Raw genomic sequence first — 22420 nt, 5'->3', positions numbered from 1 at the left:
ACAGTTTTTTAAAATTAAAAATAGTAGGGCAGCCCTGGTGGCTCAGCAGTTTAGCGCTGCCTTTGGCCCAGGGTGTGATCCTGGAGACTTGGGATCAAGTCCCACGTCGGGCTCCCTGCATGGAGCCTGCTTCTCCCTCTGCCTGTGTCTCTGCCTCTCTTTCTTTGTCTCTGTGTCTCTCATGAATAAATAAATAAATAAATAAATAAATAAATAAATAAATAAATCTTTAAAAATAATTAAAAATCGTAAATAACAATGTGGTATGTAAGGGTAAGCATTCTAATGAGAAACCTTTTTTTTTTTTTTGCTGTATTTTTATGTGTTCTGGATATACAGTTAAATTTTCTTGAAATTTTTTTCAACTCATCCTTTTTACTTTTTTTTTTTTTTAAAGTTTGTTTATTATAGTAATCTCTACACCTAACATGGGGCTTAAACTCACAGCCCCAAGATCAAGAGTCGCATGATTTTCCAACTGAGCCAGTGAGGCACCCAGCATCCTTTTTATGTCTAATGTCTCTGAAGTATGATAAAATAAGTGTACTTTCAATCTCTCCTGATCTAATCTCTAGTCTATTTGGTAGTTATGTATATTTACATTTCTTAGGCTTCAAGTCTTGTTAGGGTACTGAGGACTCTGTCTAAAAGATCCTGATTAGAGTACCAGCAATTTTGGGTGTGATGGTAACTTCTGAGGTTTTTATATTGATTTTTATATTTGGGAACCTGTATTATCATGTATCTAGAGTCACATTATGTCTTTGAGTACAGTTACTTAGGATTCACAGAATTTATTTTTGGGTCACTGGGGTGGTTCAGTTGGTTAAGTGTTGGACTCTTAAGGATTTCAGATCAGATCATGATCTCAGGATCCTGGGATCCATCCTGTTTCAGGCTCTGTGCTCAGCAGAGAGTCTACTTCTCTCCGTATGTCCCTCTCCCTGCTTATGCTCTCTCTCACTCTCTTACTAAAATAAATAAATCTGGGCAGCCCGGTGGCTCAGCGGTTTAGCGCCGCCTTCAGCCCAGGGCCTGATTCTGGAGACCCAGGATCGAGTCCCATGTCGGGCTCCCTGCATGGAACCTGCTTCTCCCTCTGCCTGTGTCTCTGCCTCTCTCTCTCTCTCTCTCTCTCTCTCTCTCTCTGTGTCTTTCATGAATAAAGAAATAAAATCTTTAAAAAAAATAAATCTTGGGGCACATGGATGGTGCAATTGGTTAAGTATCTGCCATCAGCTCAGGTTATGATCCCAGGAGCCCCACTGTGGACTCTGTGCTCAGCAAGGAGCCTATTTCTCTTTCTCTCTCCTCCTGCTGCCCCCCCCCCCTTGTGTTCTATCAAACAAATATTTTAATATATATAAAAACATATATCTTAAAAAATTATTTTTTAAAAAAGGAAAACTTTATTTGGAACATATTGAGAAAATGTCTTATTTTTATTTGGGGCATATGTGGATTTTTAAAATTATATTTTATTTTATTTTTTATTTTTTTAAATTATATTTTAATAGGATTTATAAGGTAACTTTAAATATATTAAACTAAATAACTAAATAAATAAATATATTAAACAAAAAATAAATATATTAAACAAGTAAAGTATATATATATTTTTTTATAACAGGAAATTTTTTTTTTTAAGATTTTGTTTATTTATTCATAGAGACAGAGAGAGAGGCAGAGACACAGGCAGAGGGAGAAGCAGGCTCCATGCAGGAAGCCCGATGTGGGACTCGATCCCGGGTCTCCAGGATCACACCCCAGGCTGCAGGCGGCGTTAAACCGCCGAGCCACTGGGGCTGCCCGTAAAGTATATTTTTAAAGTTTCTTTGTGCTTCAGTGCATGACATCTAACCATATCCTTATGTTTTGATTGATGTTCTTAGTCCAGTTGTAGTAGTTACGAGTCTCTAGTTTGTATTTTTTTTAAAGATTTATTTATTTATTTATTAGAGAGAGAGAGAGAGAGAGAGAGAGAGAGAGGCAGAGACACAGGAGGAGGGAGAAGCAGGCTCCACGCCGGGAGCCCGACGCGGGACTCGATCCCGGGACTCCAGGATCACGCCCTGGGCCAAAGGCAGGCGCCAAAACGCTGAGCCACCCAGGGATCCCCCCCCTAGTTTGTATTTTTGATTGATTTCTTCAAATTTATTTCCACTGAGACTGAGAAAGAAATTTCAGAAAAAGTTAACAGTATTACTGGACAAGGTCAAGGTTTTTCCTTTTTTGCACTTAGAAATTTAGTGTTATTCAAACTTGGGAAGGCTTTCTCTCTTGGCCCAAAGCATCCGTATTCTTTTTTTTTTTTTTTTTTAAGCATCCGTATTCTTGATTGTAAAGACCAAAATTACTTGGGACGCCTGGGTGGCTCAGTGGTTGAGCGTCTGCCTTCGACTCAGGGCATGATCCTGGAGTCGTGGGATCAAGTCCCGCATCAGGCTCCTTGCATGGAGCCTGCTACTCCCTTTGCCTGTGTCTCTACCTCTCTTTCTCTTTGTCATGAATAAATAAATAAATCTTTAAAAAAAAAAGACTAAAATTATTTATCTATAGTTGTACTTGATAAGGAAACTTTACTCTTTATTGTTGCATAGAAACTGTAATGTGTTTGATGGTATTTAATATACAGAGTTTTGGTAATCTCATGTTGTGTATATGGTAGGTGATGACTGTGATGTAGGGACCATCACATTATAGGAGTATGGTATTTGTTTTTTGTTTGTTTTCCCTTAGAATTCAAGAGTTCTGAATCCCGGAGGAGCAATATAACACGGTTACTTTCAGATTCTTTACCTTTTGGGAGGGGAGGAGCATGGGAGAGGGAGACTCTTTAAGCTGGGTGTGGCCTGATGCAAGTGTTAAGCTCACTACCCAGAGATCCTGTGAACTGAAGTCAACAGTTGTATGCTTAACTGACTGAGCCACCCAGGCACCCCTCATATTCTTTACTTTGCTGTATAATTGTTAGTGCTAATTTTTCCATTATCTAGAAAAGCAGAAATAATTTTAAAGTAGACTAATGAAAAGATCCTTTTATCTTCAATTTAGGTACTGACAGATATTTTTGTGTATTATGTGAGAATGTTCAATTCTACAAAATAATGCTGTAAAACTTTAAAAGGATTTTAGGAAGGAAAAGATGTGAAAATTTTCTATTTAGGAAAGAAGTGTCCTATAATAGACTTGGTTATTAGCAATGGAAAGTATAGAATTTGGGTATCTTTTTGTTTACATGACATTTTGATTGAACTAATTATACATACAAATGTATATAGTAAATGGGTTGGAGAGAACCACTATGTTCAAGAATAGTATAGCTTAAAAGATAATAAAAATACTGACATGAATTTTGTTCTTGTAGTATGTATTAGATAATTCAGTAAGTTAAAAGAATAAGTTTATTTATTCATGAGAGACACAGAGAGAGAGAGGCAGAGACATAGGCAGAGGGAGAAGCAGGCTCCTTGCAGGGAGCCCAGTGTGGGACTCCATCCTGAGTCTCCAGGATCATGCCCTGGGCTGAAGGTGGTGCTAAACCACTGAGCCACCCAGGCTGCCCCTGTTTTGAGAACTTTAAATAGGCATCAAAAACTTTTCCTTATCAGATTTAAAATGTAGATATTTTAATAATGTATCATTTGTTCAAAAATTTGCCTTCAGTTGATAATGAGCCTCCTGATACTTTACTCTAAACAACTAAATTTAATGGGCATCTATTTAATTTAAAAGTTTTGGAAGTACAGATTTCGTTCAACCCTCCAGGTGGTGGTGTGGAATATATTAGGGTGGGAATGGTGAAAGAGTAAGCAAACACCCAAAATATGTTTTCTGACTCTTTGAGGTGGTACATCCAGTCATTAACAATAAAATGGTTCTATTTTTGAGATATGAAATGTTTATTAAGTAACAAAAAAAAAACTAGTTGTTTTTGACAATTTGTTAAGGTGAACTGTTATTCTGTTAATATAAATTATATTGGATTAAAGATAAGTGGAGTGGTATCCCAAATTTTAGTAACCATTATTTTACTCTGCCTTATTCTGTTAGCACTGTGATAATGAGATTAAAACATTTTTTTGAAAAGTGTTCTTTTTTAAATCCTTTTGAAGCATAGTCTCTAAGCTGTTTGGTTTACTCATGCTTTTCTTAATATGGAAATCAGTGTCACTTTTAACACTTCTGAGATAGGATATAACATATCTTGTTGGTATATACTATGAAAACATCAATCAAAATAATAATTCATGAAATTTGAATTTAAACTACCAGTATACTGGTATACTGGGTGCTTGGCTGGCTCAGTCTGTAGAGTACGCAACTCTTATTCTCAGGGTCATGAGTTCGAGCCCCATGTTGGACAAGGATCCTACTTTAAATAAATAAATATCTTTGGAAGAAAAAAGTAAAGACTACCAGTTTAGCCAGTAAGCTACATAGCTTTAGTTATATTTTAATCAAAAGAAGATTCCGTAATAACACATGTATTTTTTTTTTTTTTAAGATTTATTTATCTATTCATGAGAGGCACAGACTGAGAGAGAGAGAGAGGCAGAGACACAGGCAGGGGGAGGAGCAGGCTCCTCCCAGGGAGCCCTATGCAGGACTCCAGGATCCTGGGGTCACGACCTGAGCTGAAGGCAGGCGCCCAACCACTGAACCACCCAGGCGTCCCAACACATGTATTTATTATAGATTTTTGAGTCCTGTATTCTAGGCACTGTGCTTATAATGACATCTATTTATTATACATTTTGAGCGCTGTTTGTTAGGTATTGTGCCAGGATATAAAAAATGAATAAGACTTGATCCTTCCTTGTTCAGGTTAGTAGGGATACAGACTTGCAAATAAGTACCTTTGATAATGCAGTGCAAGGTTTCTTTCTTTTCTTTTCTTTTCTTTCTTTCTTTCTTTCTTTCTTTCTTTCTTTCTTTCTTTCTTTCTTTCTTTCTTTCTAAGATTTTATTTATTTATTCATAGAGACAGAGAGAGAGAGAGAGAGGCAGAGACACAGGCAGAGGGAGAAGCAGGCTCCATGCAGGGAACCCGACATGGGACTTGATCCTGGGTCTCCAGGATCACACCTCAGGCTGCAGGCGGCGCTAAACCGCTGTGCCATGGGGGGCTGCCCAGTGCAAGGTTTCTGAACCATGGCAGTACTGATGTTTTAGGGAGGATAATTAATTGTTATGGGGATCTTTGTGATGTATTATAGGATATTTTGCAGCATTTCTGGTCTTTAACAATTAGATGCCAGTAGCACTCCCTCCTTCCTGTGACAATCAGAAATGTCTCCAGACATTGCCAAATGTCCCCTGGAGAACAAAATCACTTCTGCTTGAGACCCACTGGTGTAGTGAATGCTAAGAATGTACAGAATTGTAGCACAACAAAATAAGTGATATTTAGGTGGAATGATCCCTGAGGGAGTGAGATTTTATGTACGTCTTAGAAAAAAATAGGAGTGGAAAGGATTTTAAATACCTGAGAGCATGAAAGATCAATATCTAAGAGGGTGATTACTAATAGTTTGTGGCCATAGGTTATTTATGTGGTTTGAGTTATATATTTGGTAATATGAAAGTGAAAGTTACATTGGGGCCATTTTATGTTTTTCTTTTTAACTAATTGAGGCATAACTAATACAGCAGGGTATGTAAATATTAAGTGTAAGCTTGTTGAATTTTTGCAGATGTATACAGTCATGTAACCATGATACAGAACATCATGGAACATTTCTAGCATTTCTTACAGTTATTTCTTTTTTTTTTTTTTAACATGCTTTAAATTTTTTTTTATTTTTTATTTTATTTTATTTTATTTTTTTTTATTTATTTATGACAGTCACAGAGAGAGAGAGAGAGGCAGAGACACAGGCAGAGGGAGAAGCAGGCTCCATGCACCGGGAGCCCGATGTGGGATTCGATCCCGGGTCTCCAGGATCGCGCCCTGGGCCAAAGGCAGGTGCCAAACCGCTGCGCCACCCAGGGATCCCTATTTCTTTTTTTAAAAAAATATTTATTCATGAGAGACACAGAAAGAGAGAGGCAGAGACACAGGCAGAGGGAGGAGCAGGTCCCATGTAGGGAGTCCGATGTGGGACTTGATCCCAGGACTCCAGGATCATGCCCTGAGCCGAAGGCAACGCTCAACTGCTGAGCCACCTAGGCGTCCCTTACAGTTATTTCTTGAAGGGCCATTATTGTGCTATTCCTAAGTGATGCAAAAATCATATAAAAGCAGCTGTGTGATATGATCATATTTATGTTTTTTTTTTTTTTTTTTTTTTTTTTTTTTTTAATGATAGTCACTGAGAGAGAGAGAGAGGCAGAGACACAGGCAGAGGGAGAAGCAGGCTCCATGCACCGGGAGCCCGATGTGGGATTCGATCCCGGGTCTCCAGGATCGTGCCCTGGGCCAAAGGCAGGCGCCAAACTGCTGCGCCACCCAGGGATCCCTATATTTATGTTTTTAAAAGATTATTTTGGAGATCTGGGAAATAAATGGACAGAGATTATATGTAGGGAGACTGGTTAGAAGGTTATTATAGATTATAGATGTCTAAGTGAAGGATGCCTGGTGGCTCAGTGGTTGAGCCGTCTACCTTTGGCTCAGGGAGTGATCCCAGAAATTGAGTCTCACATTGGGCTCCCTGCATGGAGCCTGCTTCTCCCTCTGCCTGTGTCTCTGCCTCTCTCTGTCTCTTGTGCATAAATAAATAAAATCTTAAAAAAAACACACACACAAAAGAAACCTTAAAAAAAAAAAGAAGTCTAAATGAGAGCTGATATGATGAATTTGAGAGAGATTAAGGCAGAAAAATTGATGGGATTGGGTGTTTACTAGAGGTAGGGGACGGATATGTTGAGGATGACTGTTTTTTTTTTTTTTAAAGATTTATTTATTATTCATTCAGAGAGAGCGAGAGAGAGGCAGAGACACAGGCAGAGGGAGAAGCAGGCTCCACGCAGGGAGTCCAATGCGGGACTCGATCCAGGGTCTCCAGGATCACACCCCGGGCTGCAGGCGGCGCCAAACCACTGCGCCACCAGGGCTACCCTGTTTTGTAAGCAAATAAGAAAAATATGATTTTGGCTTTCGTTGTGTGTTAGGAGAGACTAGGTAGTGTTGTGGTAACAAACAGTTAAAAAACGTTAGTGGCTCTTAACAGGACTTTTTTTTTTCTTGACATGCTATATGTATAGTGTGGTTGTTGGGGGATTCCGCTTGTTCTTGTTATGCAGGGTCTCAGACTGATGGAAGCTCCATTTCAACATGTGGTTCCGTGATCTTCATGGTAATAGGAAAGATAATGTTGCTAATAACTCACTGGCTCTTAAAGTGTCTAGAAGAGGGTCCTATAATTTTGGCTTATTGTTCATTGGCCAAAGCAAATCTTATGGTCTTAACAGATTTCATAGAAGTGGTAAGGAAGTGCAGTCTTACTATGTGTCCTGAAGAGAAGTGAACGTCAATATTTGCCATATGTTGAGTTATAGTTTAGTCTTTTAAAAAATGAATTATGTTGAAACTTATGGTAAGAGTGTTATTAGTAATAAGAACTGCCAATTATTGAACTGGAGAGCTAGTTGTATTCTCCTTGATTAAGTAGCATTTACTTGGCACTAGGGTGGAAGGAGGAAAAAAACTTTTTGATTGATTAATCAATCACATATTGCTAATTAGACTTAACTTTTTTAAAAGATTTTATTTTTAAGTAATCTCTACACTCAGGGGCAGCCCTGGTGGTGGAGTGGTTTAGTGTCACCTGCAGCCTAGGGTGTGATCCTGGAGACCCTGGATCGAGTCCCACGTCAGGCTCTCTGCATGGTGCCTGCTTCTCCCTCTGCCTGTGTCTCTGCCTCTCTCTCTCTCTGTGTGTGTCTCTATGAATAAATAAATAAAAAATATAAAAAAAAAATCTCTACACTCAGGCCTCAAACTCAAAACCCTGAGATGAAGAGTTGCACACTTCACTGATGAAACTGGCTAGGTGCCCCAGCCTTACTATTGTTAATTAGACTGAAATTACCAGTGGTATCCTATAAACTACATTTTTTCCCAAGATATTACAGAAATTTTGCAAGTTTAGACAATTTACTACATTTTAAGAATTCAAAGCTGCTGTTTTTTTTTTTTAACATTTTTCTTTTAAGTAATCTCTACACCTATCATGGGACTTGAACTTAAAACACCAAGGTCAAGAGTTGCATGCTTTACAAACTGGGCCAGCAAGGTGCCCTAAACCTGATGTTTTGTATTCATTAATTTTTTTTACCACTTTCTGATATCTGCCTATATTATATTAGAGTTATTATTAGTGTTTGTGAAAATTTTTCATCATTTCTTTGTACGTGAAATAGTGTATGTGATTTATTTCTATATTACTCTTCCTTAGAGTTTCAGGTATGGAATTGCTAGTCTTGAGGATGTTGTTAATTAAAATAAGAGGAAATCTGGCTGTTGGGAATAGAAAAGTCAAAGTAAAAGACTGACTCAAGATTTTTTAAGAAAACTTTAGGACAGATTAGAGGAAACAAAGCTGATTTGTAAAACTGTCTTCCTGTCGCTATTGAGGGAAAGGGCTTGCTTATCTTTGAGAGGCTAATAGTACTTTGACATGAAGTTAATGGGCAGAGCTAAGGCTCTGTATAATGGCAAAGACCTGTGAGAAATAAATTAGTCACAGCATTTCCAAAATACAAGCTATCCATGCATTTTGAGACCACAGTTGTCTTTGGGAAATCATCAGCTTTTGCCTTAAAAATCAGAAAGGCTGGGGCGCCTGAGTGGCTCACTTAAGTGTCTACCTTTGACTCTGGTTATGATCCCAGGATCTTGGAATTGAGCCCTGCCTTGGGCTCCCTGCTCTGTGGGGGGCCTGCTTCTGCTGCTCCCCGTGCTTATGCTCTGTCAAATAAGTAAAATCCTAAAATCAGAAAGGCCTTAAATAGTGGAAAAAACTTAAATTATTTAGAATAAGTTATAGGGGATGCCTGAGTGGCTCAGTGGTTGAGCAGCTAGCTGCCTTTGGCTCAGGGCGTGATCCCGGAGTCCCAGGAGCAAGTCCCACATGAGAATTCCTGCATGGAGTCTGCTTCTCCCTCTACCTATGTCTCTGTCTCTCTCACTCTGTGTCTCTCATGAATAAATAAATAAAATCTTAAAAAAAAAGTTATAACTGTACATGATATAAAGTTCAGAATATTCAGAAAGATTTACCATGAAAAGTAAGTTATCCTTCCATGTCTAATGCTTTCTCACACTATACCCCCCCTTATACAGGCAATCACAATTTCTTGTGTATCCTTTCAAAGATAGTTGGTATTTTAATAGTGGATTAGGCATCAGGGGAAAACCTTCCTAGTATGCGTGTCTGCAGAAGAGTAATACACATTTACAAGCACTTCAGCAAAAACTCTGAGGAAAGACATGAAAAATACATAGTTAGGGGTGTCTGGCTGGTTCAGTTGATAGAACATGTGACTCTTGATCTTGGGTGTGTAAGTTTGAGCCTGACATTGGGTGTAGAGATTACTTAAAAATCAAAAATAAAAAAAAAATTTATAGTTAGTAAATTAACTGTGTGGTAAACGTGGGAAATTTAGGATATATAAATGTTATTGGTATTCTCTTATAATTTAGCATGTGCAAAAACATGCAGAAAAATTTATAAGAATAGGGCACCTGGGTGGCTTAGTTGGTTAAGTGTCTGCCTTTGGCTCAGGTCATGATCTCAGGGTCCTGGGATGAAGCCCTACATCAGGCTTCCCTGCTCAGTGGGGAGTCTGCTTCTCCCACATCCCTTCCACCCCCCGCATGCTCTGTCTCTCTCAAATAAATAAAATCTTTAAAAGAAAATTTCTTTTTTTTTTTTAAGATTTTATTTATTTATTCATAAGAGGCACAGAGAAAGAGAGGCAGAGACACAGGCAGAGGGAGAAGCAGGCTCCATGCAGGGAGCCTGATGGGGGACTTGATCCCTGGTCTCCAGGATCACACCCGGGCTGAAGGCGGCGCTAAACCGTTGAGCCACTGGGGCTGCCCCTAAAAGAAAATTTCTAAGGTCATAAATCTACTGGTGCTTAGTCCTTCCTGACCCTTTTTTCTTTTTTAATATATTAAGTGCCTAAAAAACAATACGTTGATCTTCAGGGAGCAGGACTTTGAGTTTAGAGAGACTCTTTAACTTTTTGCGAAATACTATGTTAACTGCTAGGGGATAGGGACACCTGGGTGGTTCAGCGGTTGAGCATCTCCTGCTTCTCCCTCTGCCTGTGTCTCTGCCTCTCTCTCTCTCTCACTGTGTGCCTATCATAAAAAAAAAAAAAAAAAAAAAGAAAACCTCACAAGGAAAATATTCTTTTTTAAAAAAATTCTTTACAGATTTTATTATTTATTTGAGAGAGAGCACAAGCAGAGGGAAAGGCTGAGGGAGAGGAAGAAGCAGGCTCTCTGCTGAGCAGGGGGCCGATGCAGAGCTCCATCCCAGGATCCTGGGATCATGACCTGAGGCAAAGGTAGATGCTTAACTGACTGAGCCACCCAGGCACCCATAATGATGTTTTTAAAAATAGGCTTTACCAAAGTATAATTTACTTGCAGTAGAATTCACACATTTTTAGTGTTCAGATAACCATCATCTTAGTAAGATAAAGAACATTTTTCTGTCCTCTGGAAATTCCCTAGGCCTCTTTGCAATCAGTCTTACTCCACTCTATTCCTGGGCAGCCACTGATGTGATTTCTATTACTCTGAATTAGATTTGTCTCTTCGAGAGTGTCAAAGAAATGGAATCATGTAGTATGTGTTTTTTGTCTTCTTTCTCTTGGCATAATGTCTGTGATATTTATGTTGCTGCATGTATTAATAGTTCATTTCCTATATTTCTTAGTAATAGTCCAGTGTTTGGTTATACCATAATTTATCCATTTACTTGTTGATTGAATCATTTCCAGATTTTAGCTATTATAAGTAAAGCTGTTTGGAACATATATGTGTAAGTCTTTTGTGGCCATTTATTCTTATTTCTGTTAATAACCTTTCTAAAACCTTGCAAGCTAAAAACTTTGGGATTGTTTTTGATTCTTTTAACCTCTTTCCTCACCTGTATTCATCCAGTAGATTATGAAGTCATGAGGTTTCTTCCTTTGGAATATGTTTCATCCTTTGTTCACTTTTCCAAGGACCTTTTACGTTCTTGTGAGACAGTGCTTTTTATTTTGTAAGCCTTATTTCAGTAGAAGATGTAAGAGTCATTATGTGAATGGTGCCCCTTCTAAGTGAGGTTTATAGTCAGGTTGGAATGCAGACTGAAATTGGTGAGAGGATGGTGCTGATTTTGAAGTTTCAGGATGAGGAAAAGAGATGTTGCTATTGAACGCACTCCATCCCTGTAACAGTTATAGTAGGTTGAGAATGCCACTTTTAGTTTGTCTTGGTTTTTGTTTTGTTGTATATTCATACATATGTATATTATGGTAAAAAAAAATTGGTTTATTGTCATGGATGTTCTTATTGCTATGTCACCTTGAGCAAATTATTTAATCTCTGTGGGCCTCAGTTTAATCATCTGTAAAATGAGGATAATAAAATTTCTGTCATATAGGGTTATTAAGAGGATTAGATAAATTATTATATGTGTAGCTCTTAGAACAGTACCTGGCATATTGTCTTATATAAGTATTAGTATCGTTACCTTAAATCTACGTTACTTTAAAGGCTATCTGGGGACGTGTGGGTGTCTCAGTTGGTTAAACAGCCAACACTTGATTTTGGCTGGGGTTACAATCTCAGGGTCATAAGATTGAGCCCCACATTGGGGTCCGCACTCAACGTGAAGTCTGCTTGAGATACTTTCTCCCTTTCCTGCTGCCCCTTCCCCTGCTTGCTCTCTCTCTCTCTCTCTCTCTCTCGCTCAATAAAATAAATAAAATCTTAAACAATAAAGGCTATCTTTTTCTCTCCCATTTCAGTTCCTTTTATATATTGTTGTGATTTGTCTCCTAACCTACCACTCTTCTGTTACCTGTTCAAACCTACAAGGGCACTGTATCATCCGGCAACTATTTATGTATCTTCTAGCCTTGTTTAATTTTGAAACTAGGAGCTAAAACCCAAGAGTCAGCCACTTAGCTGACTGAGCCACCCAGGTGCCCAAGTACTTTGCTTTTTTTTAAAGATTTTATTTATTTATTCATGAGAGACAGAGAGAGAGGCAGAGACACAGAGAGAGAAGCAGGCTCCGTGCAGGGAGTCTGATGTGCGACTCAATCCCAGGGCTCCAGGATGACATCCTGGGCCAAAGGCAGGCGCTCACCCGCTGAGCCACCCAGGTGTCCCAGTACTTTGCTTTTTTTTTTTTTTAAGATTTTATTTATTCATGAGAGACACACAGGAGGCAGAGACACAGGCAGAGGGAGAAACCGGCTCCATGCAGGAAGCTTGATGTGGGACTCAATCCCGGGACTCCAGGATCATGCCCTGAGCCAAAGGCAGATAGATGCTCAACCGCTGGGCCTCCCAGGAGTCCCAAGTACTTTGCTTTTTAATGTAAGTTTTAGAATCAGTTTGTTAGTTTCTGCAAAAAAGATCACCATTGTTTTGAGATTGTGTTGCAACTTTAGACATTTTGGAGAACACTGACTCTTTAACAATATTGAGTCTTCCAATCTACCACTAGGATATATCTCTCCATTTATTTATTTTTGATTTGTCATCAGTACTTTGTTAGCATACAAATCTTGCACATATTTGTTCAATTTATCCCTATTTAAAGATTTTTGATGTTATTGTAAAATTTACTTTTTTTCCTCCAGATTTCAGTTTTGTTACTTCTGTGTAAAAATAAAATTGATTTTTGTGTATTGACTTTGTTTGCAGTCTTGGTAAATTCACTTATTACTGAGGGTCGGGTAGCTATTTTATAGATTATTTGGGATTTTTCTAAGTAGACAGTTACGTTTATAATTAAAAACAATTTTATTCTTTTCCAGTGTGAATACTTGCCCTTCCTTCCTTCCCTCCTTCCTTCCTTTCTTGTCCTCCTGCCCCCCCCTTTTTTTTTGAGATTTATTTATTTATTTATGATAGACAGAGAGAGGCAGAGACACAGGCAGAGGGAGAAGCAGGCTCCATGCTGGGAGCCTGACGCGGGACTCAATCCCAGGACTCCAGGATCGCGCCCTGGGCCAAAGGCAGGCGCCAAACCGCCGAGCCACCGAGGGTCCCCCCTCCCTTTTCTTTAAATATATCCTTGCCTTGTTCCCCATCTTATAGGGAAGTGTTTAGTCTTTCATCATTACATGTATTAACTGTAGGGCTTTTATAGATCTTTTTTTTTTTTTAAGATTTTATTTATTTTTTCATGAGAGACAGAGTGAGAGAGAGGCAGAGACATAGGCAGAGGGAGGGCAGCCAACCTTTGGGATCATGACCTTAGCTGAAGGCAGGTGCTCAACCACTGAGCCACCCCAGGCATCCCTCTTACAGATACTCTTTATCAAGTTAAGGAAGTTCCTTCTATTTTCAGTATGCTGAGAGTTTTTGTCAGGAATGAATTGAACTTTGTCAAATGCTTTTTTTTTTTTTCTGCCTCTACTGAAATCATATGATTATACTTCTTATTTTTAAAGATTTTATTTATTTATTCATGAGAGACACACAGAGAGAGGCAGAGATACAGGCAGAGGGAGAAGTGGGCTCCCTGCAGGGAGCCCCGATGCAGGACTGGATCTCAGGACCCTGGGATCACTCCCTGAGCCAAAGGCAGATGCTCAACCACTGAGCCACCCAGGCGTCCTCCCACCTAAGATTTTTCATTATACTTTTTGCTGAATCTGACACAGTCTAGTGGCCCAGGATGTAGTCTTTCAGTTTGATCATCTCACAGGCACTGTCAATCACCTGTTTGTGAACCTCTTGCCACTGTTCCTTATCTGTATTAGTGCCAAAGTCCAGGCACAGATTTTTCTGGGAGACACTAGCAACATTTACTCCATACAGGTACACTGATTCTCCGTGCTCCCCAAGTACCCACTCATGACAGTTTAATGGGTGAACTCACAGCTTTTCCCCCATTAAGTAACAGAACTGGACTCAATCCAGATTGCATCTACTTCCAATAACATAGTATTTTGGGAAAGCTGCTTATTTTCCAAGCCACGAAAGTCAAGATATCCACTGGATTGGAAACAAGTGACTTGCAGTTTAGGCTGTATTTTACAATATTAGGAATGATGGATTTAAAGATGTTCCATTTATGCTGGACCAAATTAAGATGGCTTTCTCTCTGTTGCTGACATGTCCCTAGCTGTGATGAAATAACCAGCTTGGAGCTTGCAGTCATGTTGTAGTAGACAGAGACAGAGACAATTTTTGGTGTTATAAGAAGGCTGCCATTTTGGAGAGCCATCATGTCTCCCTTCAGTTTGTTTTCCATGACATCAACCAGAACAAGTTCATCTGCCAAGTCCTTCATTAAGAGACTCGTCATGCCATAGGCCATGCCAACAGAACCAACCCTAACAACTGTAATCTTATCCTGGGGTGGGGGGTATAGTCTTCCTTAAAAAGATGCAGAATCAGCTGATCCTTGAGAATTGCCATATTGGATTTAGAACCATATAGAAAGGGGAGTACATGTCTGGCTGGTTGGTAGGCTGGCAGGTAGTGTTGGATTTAGTCTTGGTGGCAGCAGCTTTGGTACCCCATAATATGTGATTTAGAATTGTGTTGATTACTTTTCAAATATTTAGGAATACTCCTAATTTAATTTCTGATTCTGTGTGGTCAGAGAATAAACTATAATTCTTTGTATTTGTTGAGACTTGTTTTATGGCCCAGTGTATGGTCTGGTTTGGTTAATGTTCCATAAGCACTTGAGAAGAATGTGTATTCTTTGTTAGATGGAGTGCTTTATAAATGTGAATTAGGTCAAGTTATTCGAGTGTTAAGTTCCTATGTATGTATGGATTTCTTATACCTGTTTGTTCAATTACAGAGTATGTTGAAATGTCAACTCTAATTATTTGTCTTTTTCTTTTCAGTTTTGTCAGTTTTTCTTTATGTATTTTGAAGTTTTATTAGGTACATACAGATTTATTTTATTATTATTATTTTTAATCTTTATCTATTTATGATAGTTACAGAGAGAGAGAGAGGCAGAGACATAGGCAGAGGGAGAAGCAGGCTCCATGCACCGGGAGCCCGACGTGGGATTTGATCCCGGGTCCCCAGGATCGCACCCTGGGCCAAAGGCAGGCGCTAAACCGCTGCGCCACCCAGGGATCCTACATACAGATTTAGAATTGTATATTCTTTTATTTTTAAAAAAATTTTAAAGCATTTTATATTTTTGGGAGAGAGAGAGAGCACGAGCAGGGGAGAGGGGCAGAGAAGGGAGGGAGATGGAGATGCAGACTCCCTGCTGAGCAGGGAGCCTGATGTGGGGCTTGATTCCAGGATCCCAGGATCCCAGGATCATGATCTGAGCTGACGGCAGACACTTAATCAACTGAGCCAACCAGGTGGTCAGGATTGTTGTATATTCTTGCACTGTCCTTTCTTGTTATGAAATAATCCCTTTTTATCTTTGTTGACATTTCATCATTCTTTGAACAATTGTGTTAAAATATACATAACATAAAACGAACCATTTTAAAGTGTACAGTTCAGTGGCATTAAGTGCACTTACTCTTAACAATTGCACAATTGTTGCCATAATTCATCTCTACAACTTTTTTATCGTCTAAAACAGAATCTGTGTATTCATTTAAGAATAGCTTCCATCCTACCCCCACCTTCCCCAGACCTGGGTAACCTCTGCTCTTTCTGTCTCTATGAATTTGCATTTTCCAGGTAGCTAAATATAAGTGGAGTCGTACAATATTTGTCTTTTTGTGTCTGGCTCATTTCACTTAGCATAATGTTTCCATGGCTCATTTGTGTAGTTGTGTATCTTAGAACTTCATTCCTTTTTAAAAGATTGAAAACTACTCCATTGTATGTGTATGTACCTGTGTGTATATATATGTATATATCACATATTCATTTGTTCGTTCATCTAATTTTTTTAAAGATTTATTTGTTATAGACACAGTGGGGGAAGGGACAGAGGGAGAGACAATCTCAAGCAGAGCGAGGAGCCCAAAGTGGGGCTCAGTCTCACGACCCTGAGATCATGACCTGAACTAAAATCAAGAGTCAGATGCCCAACCAACTGAGCCACCCAGGCACCCCTGCTTATTCATCTGTTGATAGACTTTGGGTTGTTTCTACCTTTTGGCTATTGTGAATATTGCTGCTATGAATAGCAATATACAAATATCTCTTTGAGGCCCTGCTTTCAGTTTGTACTCCAGTATTCTGAACCTTAGTATTTGCATGGTATATCTTGTTCTATCCTTTACTTTTAACCTATTTTTGTCTTTATGTATTTTTTTCTTTTTTTTTTAAATTTTTTTTTTTTAATTTATTTATGATAGTCACACAGAGGGAGAGGCAGAGACACAGGCAGAGGGAGAAGCAGGCTCCATGCACCGGGAGCCCGATGTGGGATTCGATCCCGGGTCTCCAGGATCACGCCCTGGGCCAAAGGCAGGCGCCAAACCACTGCGCCACCCAGGGATCCCCTTCTTTTTCTTTTCTTTTTAAGTAAACTCTACACTCAGTGTAGGGCTTGAACTCACGACTCCCATAATCAAAAGTTGCATCCTCTACTGACTGAGCCAGCCTATTTTTATCTTTATTTTTTATTTATTTATTTTTATTATTATTATTTTTTCTATTTTTGTCTTTATGTTTAAAGCGAGTTTCATGTTGACAACTGTTGTTTTTTGACAGCTTTTTAAAAATTCCCTATTTGGGGGCATCTGGGTAGCTTATTTGGTTAAGCATCTGACTTCGGCTCAGGTCATGATCCCAGGGACCTGGGATAGAGTTCCACATCGGCTCCCTGCTCAGCAGTGAGACTGCTTCTTCCTCTCCTTCTGTCTGCTGCTCACCGTGTGTGTGTGTGTGTGTGTGTGTGTGTGTGTGTGCTCTCTCTCTCTCTCAAATAAATAAAATCTTTAAAAATAAATAAATAATTCCCTATCTTGCTTTTTTTATTCATTCTATTTGCCTTTTATTTGGAGTGTTCTGAGACCATTTACATTTAATGAAAATAACAATATGGTTGGGTTTATATATGCCTTTTGCTGTTTGTTTCTGTTTGTCTCATCATTTGGTGGTTCTTTTTGTCCTTTGTTTTCCTTTTTTTAAATTTTTTTATTTTAAAGATTTTATTTATTCATGAGAGACACACAGAGAGAGGCAGAGACACAGGCAGAGGGAGAAGCATGCTCCATGTGGGGAGCCGGACGTGGGACTCGATCCCAGGTCTCCAGGATCACGCCCTGGGCTGAAGGCGGCGCTAAACCACTGAGCCACCCAGGCTGCCCTGTCCTTTGTTTTCCTACCTTTGTTTGCATTGAGTATATTTATTCAGCTTTATCTCCACTCTTGGTATAACATGGCATTTTTTTTCTTAAAGTGGTTGTTTAGGGTTACATTAGCTGCTTTCACTTACTGCATTTCATGTTCGGATAATGCTGTCACTTCACATATATGAACCTTACGATGACATTCTTTTTTCATCTCTAATCTTTTGTGCAATCATTGTCACATGTTGTTTCTGTGTTACATATGTTAAAAGCTCCACTTACATTATTGTTATTTTTTTGCTTTAAACAGCTCCTTGAATTAAATTTGAATTTTATTTATTGGGCAGCCTGGGTGGCTCAGCGGTTTAGCGGCGCCTTCGGCCCAGGGCATGATCTTGGAGACCCAGGATCGAGTACCGCGTTAGGCTCTGCATGGAGCCTGCTTCTCCCTCTGCTTGTGTCTCTGTCTCTCTGTCTCTCATGAATAAATAAATAAAATCTTTAAAATTATTTATTTATTTATTTATTCACGAGTGACACAGAGAGAGAGAGAGGCAGAGACACAGGCAGAGGGAGAATCAGGCCCCATGCAGGGAACCTGATATGTGGGACTTCATCCCAGGACTCCAGGATCACTCCCTGGCCTGAAGGTGGTGCTAAACCGCTGAGCCACCCAGGCTGCCCACAGCTCCTTGAGTTTTAAAGATAATTAGGTGGGTCATTTGGTTAGGTGTCTAACTCTTAATTTCAGATCAGGTCATGATTCAGGGTCCTGGAACTGAACCCCATGTCAGCAGGCTCCCTTCTCAGCAGGGACTCTGCTGGTCTCTTTCTTCCTCTGCTCATCCCCCTGCTCATGTGTCCACTCTTTCCCTCCCTCCATCTCACACTCTTTGTCTCCATCTCTCAAATAAATAAATCTTTAAAAAAGTCTTTTATATTTTTGCCATATATTTACTGTTTCTATTGCTCTTCATTCTTTTGTGTAGATCCCAGATTCTGTTCATTATTCTTACACTTGAAGAACTTAATTTAACATTTCTGATTTTTTTTTAAAGATTTTATTTATTAGAGCTTTCACGTGTGTATGAATGAGCACAATCAGGGGGAGTGGCAGGCAGAGGGAGTAGAAGAAGCAGACTCTGGTGAGCAGAGAGCCCGACCTGGGACTCCATCCTAGACCGTGGGATCATGACCTGAGCCCAAGGCAGATGCTTAACCAACTGAGTCACCCAGGTGCCCTCTTTAATATTTCTTATAGTACACATCTGCTGTTAATGAATTCTCATAGATTTTGCTTGATAATTCGTTATTTCACCTTAATTGAAAGAAACCCTTTTGTTTGATGTCATTGTAGATTCACATGCAATTATGAGAAATAATGCAGAGAGATCTACTCTTTACCTAGTTTCCCCCAGTGGTAACATCTTGGGTAAACTATAGTATAATATCACAAGTAAGAAATTTACATTGATACAGTTCACTTGACCTTATTCAGATTTCACCAGTTTTGCCTACACTCCTTTGTGTGTGAGTTTGTATATATACTTAGTTCTGTGTAGGTTTATCACATGTGTGGATTCATGTGACAGCTACCACAGTTGATACAGAATAGTTCCATCTACCCTTGTCATAGCTACCTCTCTCCCTTTATGCACCCCATACCCTGGAAATCACTTACGTTTTTCATCTCTACAATTTTGACACTTAGGGAGTGTATGGAATTATACAGTGTATAATTTTCGAAATAAGCTTTTTTTTTTTTCACTTACCAGTGGTTTGTTCTTATTGCAAAATGGTTGTTTATGGTATGCACGTACTATATTTTATTTAACTGTTTACTGACTGAACTATATTTGGGTGTTTCCCAGTTTTTGCTCTTACAAATGAAGTACAGACATACAAAATTTTGTGTGAACATAAGTTTTGCTTATCTGGGATAGATATCCAAGAGTTCAATTGTTGGGTCATATACCACACACATGTTTAGTTTTATAAGAAACTGCCATACTTTTCTAGAGTGTCTGTAATAGTTTACAGTTTTACCAATGAGGGGAGCCTGGGTATCTCAGTCGGATGACTCTTGGTTTCAGCCCAGATCATGGTTGTGGGATCGAGCTCCATGTTGGGCTCCAGGCTGTGCATGGAGTCTTGCTTGAGATTCTCCCTTTCCTTTTGCTCCTCCTTCCCCCTACCTCCCCAGTGTGTGCCCTCTCTCTCAAAAATAAAGAAATTAAAACCCGTACATTTCTACTAATGATATGGGAGTAATCTTGTTTCTTCATGTCTTCACTAGCATTTTTTTTTAGTTGTAGGAAATATACTACATAGCATAACTTTTTTCATTTTAGCTACTTTTAAGTGTATGGTGGTGGCATTAAGTACATTTGTATTGTTGTGTAGCCTTCTCTACCATTTATTCCAACTGTTTATCTTCCCCAGCTGAAATTCTGTATCAGTTAAACACTTACTCTTCATTTCCCCCTCTCCTAGCTGCTGAGAATTATATAATATTTGAGAGGAATCATACAATATTTGGCCTTTTGTGACTAGCTTCTTTCATAGCATTTGGTGTTATAATTTGTTTTTTATTTTAGCTATTCTGATAGGTGTGAAGAATCACCCTTAATTTTAAAGTATATTTTTAGGGACGTCTGGGTGGCTCAGTGGTTGAGTGTCTGCCTTTGGCTCAGAGCATGGTCCCAGGTCTTGGGATCCAGTCCCACGTCTGGCTCCCCATGAGGAGCTTGCATCTCCCTCTGTTGGTGTCTCTGCCTCTCTCTGTGTCTCTCATGAATAAATAAATAAAAATTTTTTAAAAGTAAAGTATATTTCTACCATATATGATGTTCTAGATTGATAGTTTTTTTAGTACATGAAAGATGTCCTTCCATTATGTTGTTTGACTTGCATAATTTCAGATGAGATTTGTGGTCATTCTTTCTTTTGTATTTCTGTAGGAAATATGTCTCTTTTTTTCTGACTAGTTTTAGGACTTTTTAAAAAATTATTATTGATTTTTCAGTAAGTTGACCCTGATATACCTTTGTCTTGATTTGAAGTTATCTTGGAGGTGTTGAGTTTCTTTTTTTTTAATTAAAAAAGTTTTTTTAAAGATTTTCACTTATTTATTCGTGAAAGATAGAGAGAGAGAGGCAGAGACACAGGCAGAGGGAGAAACAGGCTCCATGCAGGGAGCCTGATGTGGGACTCAATCCCGGGACTCCAGGATCATGCCCTGAGCTGAAGGCAGGTGCTAAACTGCTGAGCCACCCAGAGATTCCCCCAAGTGTTGAGTTTCTTGAATCTGTGGGATTATAGTTTCCATCAAAATCAAATTTTTGGTCATTATTTCTTGTAATAATTTTTTTAGTTCACCCTTTCATGTGGTACTCCAATTGTACATGTATTAGACCCTTTAATATTGCCCCACAGTCACTGATCCTACACATTTTTTTGTCTATGCTATTATATGGTTCTTATTTTCATGTCTCCATATTAATGAATCTTTTAAAAATGTATGTTTTCTGCATTGTCACATATGCTGTTAATCCCATCTAGTACATTTTTAAATTTCTGAATTGTATTTTTCATCTTTTGAAGTTCCATTTTATTCTTGTTTTTTTCTTTCTCTTTTCTTCATTATGTATATGTTCTTATTTAAATACTTGCAGATATTTAGAATAACTCATTTAATGCTCTTTTTTGCTAATTTCTCTTTCATTCTGAGGTCTATTTTTGTTGACCAATTTTTCTGCTGGTTATGGTAACATTTCCCGGGATTTTTGGTATGTCTTTTTTTCTTCAATTTGCATTTTTAAAAGATTTCATTTTTAAGTAATCTTTACACCCTATGCGGGGCCTGAACTTACAACTTTGAGATCAAGAACTGAGCCAGCCAGGCACCCTTACATTTTTTTTTTTTTTATGTGGAATGCTTCATGAATTTTCATGTCATCCTTGCACAGGAGCCATGTTGATCTTCTCTGTATCATTGTAATTTTAGTATAGGTGCTGCTGGAGCCAGCACTTTTTGGTATGTCTTTTAATTTTTGATTGAGTGTAGTATGTTGTCACTTTTTTTTTTAATGCTGATTTTTTGGTCTGTTTATATAGAATGTTACACTTCATTTTGATGGGCAGTTATTTGTGGATCAGCTTAATCCCTTTAGAGACATTTTGAAGCTTCATTAAGGTAATTTAGAGTAGTCTTTATTCTAGGGCTAATTTAGTTTTATTATTAAGTTATAACCCTTTGGGTCTCTACTGAGTGCCCTAAGTCTTCAACAAGGACTCTCCACTGTAGTTTAGCTGGAACTCTGACATCTTCCAGCCTGTGTAATGTCTGGGAGTTTAGTTCCCCACTAGTTGTTCCTTGCCTGGCCTTATTGAGTTTTCACCCTATGCACGTACAACTTAGTATTCAGGAAAATACCGGAAGACATCCCCTAACAGTTTTGGAATTCTTTGTGTAGAAAGTCCACTTTCTCTATTTTATTTGGCTTGGCCCTCCTAAACTCTGATCTTTGTCTTCTTAGCTCAGAGATTGCTACGCTTTACTTGGAATCCCTTTGCCTATGCTACATTCTGGAAAGTGTTTCTGGGTAGAAAGCCAGTAACCACCATAGAACTTGGCTTGTTTCAGTTCTCTCAGAAATATTGTCATGTGTTGCTTCTTGTTCATTGTCGAAAAAGGAATTTTATATTTTTCCAGTTTTTTAGGTTTTGTGACAGGAAAATATATCCTGTCCCAGTTATTCTATCATTGTTCAGAAGCAGAAGTTGATTCCAAATTTGCATACACCAAGTCTCAAAAACAATTTGATTGGTTTAAATTTTATCAAAATATTATAGCCAATATTGTGATACTATCCTGTTGTTTTTGTTGTTGTTTTTTAAAGTTTTCTTAATTTAAGTAGTCTCTACACCCAACTTGCGGCTTGAACTTAAAGCCCCAACTTAAAGCTTGAACTTTAAGCCCCAAGCTTAAAGA

General features: G+C 38.7%; 1 protein-coding gene and 1 non-coding gene across 3 annotated transcripts in view; one reads left to right on the top strand and one right to left on the bottom strand.

Moving 5' to 3' along the window:
• Nucleotides 1-22420, top strand: part of TAOK1 (TAO kinase 1) — a 158677-nt gene that overhangs the window by 7056 nt on the left and 129201 nt on the right. The gene's annotated exons all lie outside the window — the stretch shown is intronic.
• Nucleotides 21351-21457, bottom strand: LOC140607610 (U6 spliceosomal RNA). The gene has a single exon (XR_012009576.1). It is a non-coding gene; the product is annotated as a U6 spliceosomal RNA (small nuclear RNA).

Source organism: Canis lupus, chromosome 16 (genome assembly GCF_048164855.1).
Source record: "Canis lupus baileyi chromosome 16, mCanLup2.hap1, whole genome shotgun sequence".
NCBI lineage: Eukaryota > Metazoa > Chordata > Mammalia > Carnivora > Canidae > Canis > Canis lupus.
Note: the sequence above shows the minus strand (reverse complement) of the source record. Positions and strands in the feature narration are given on the sequence as shown.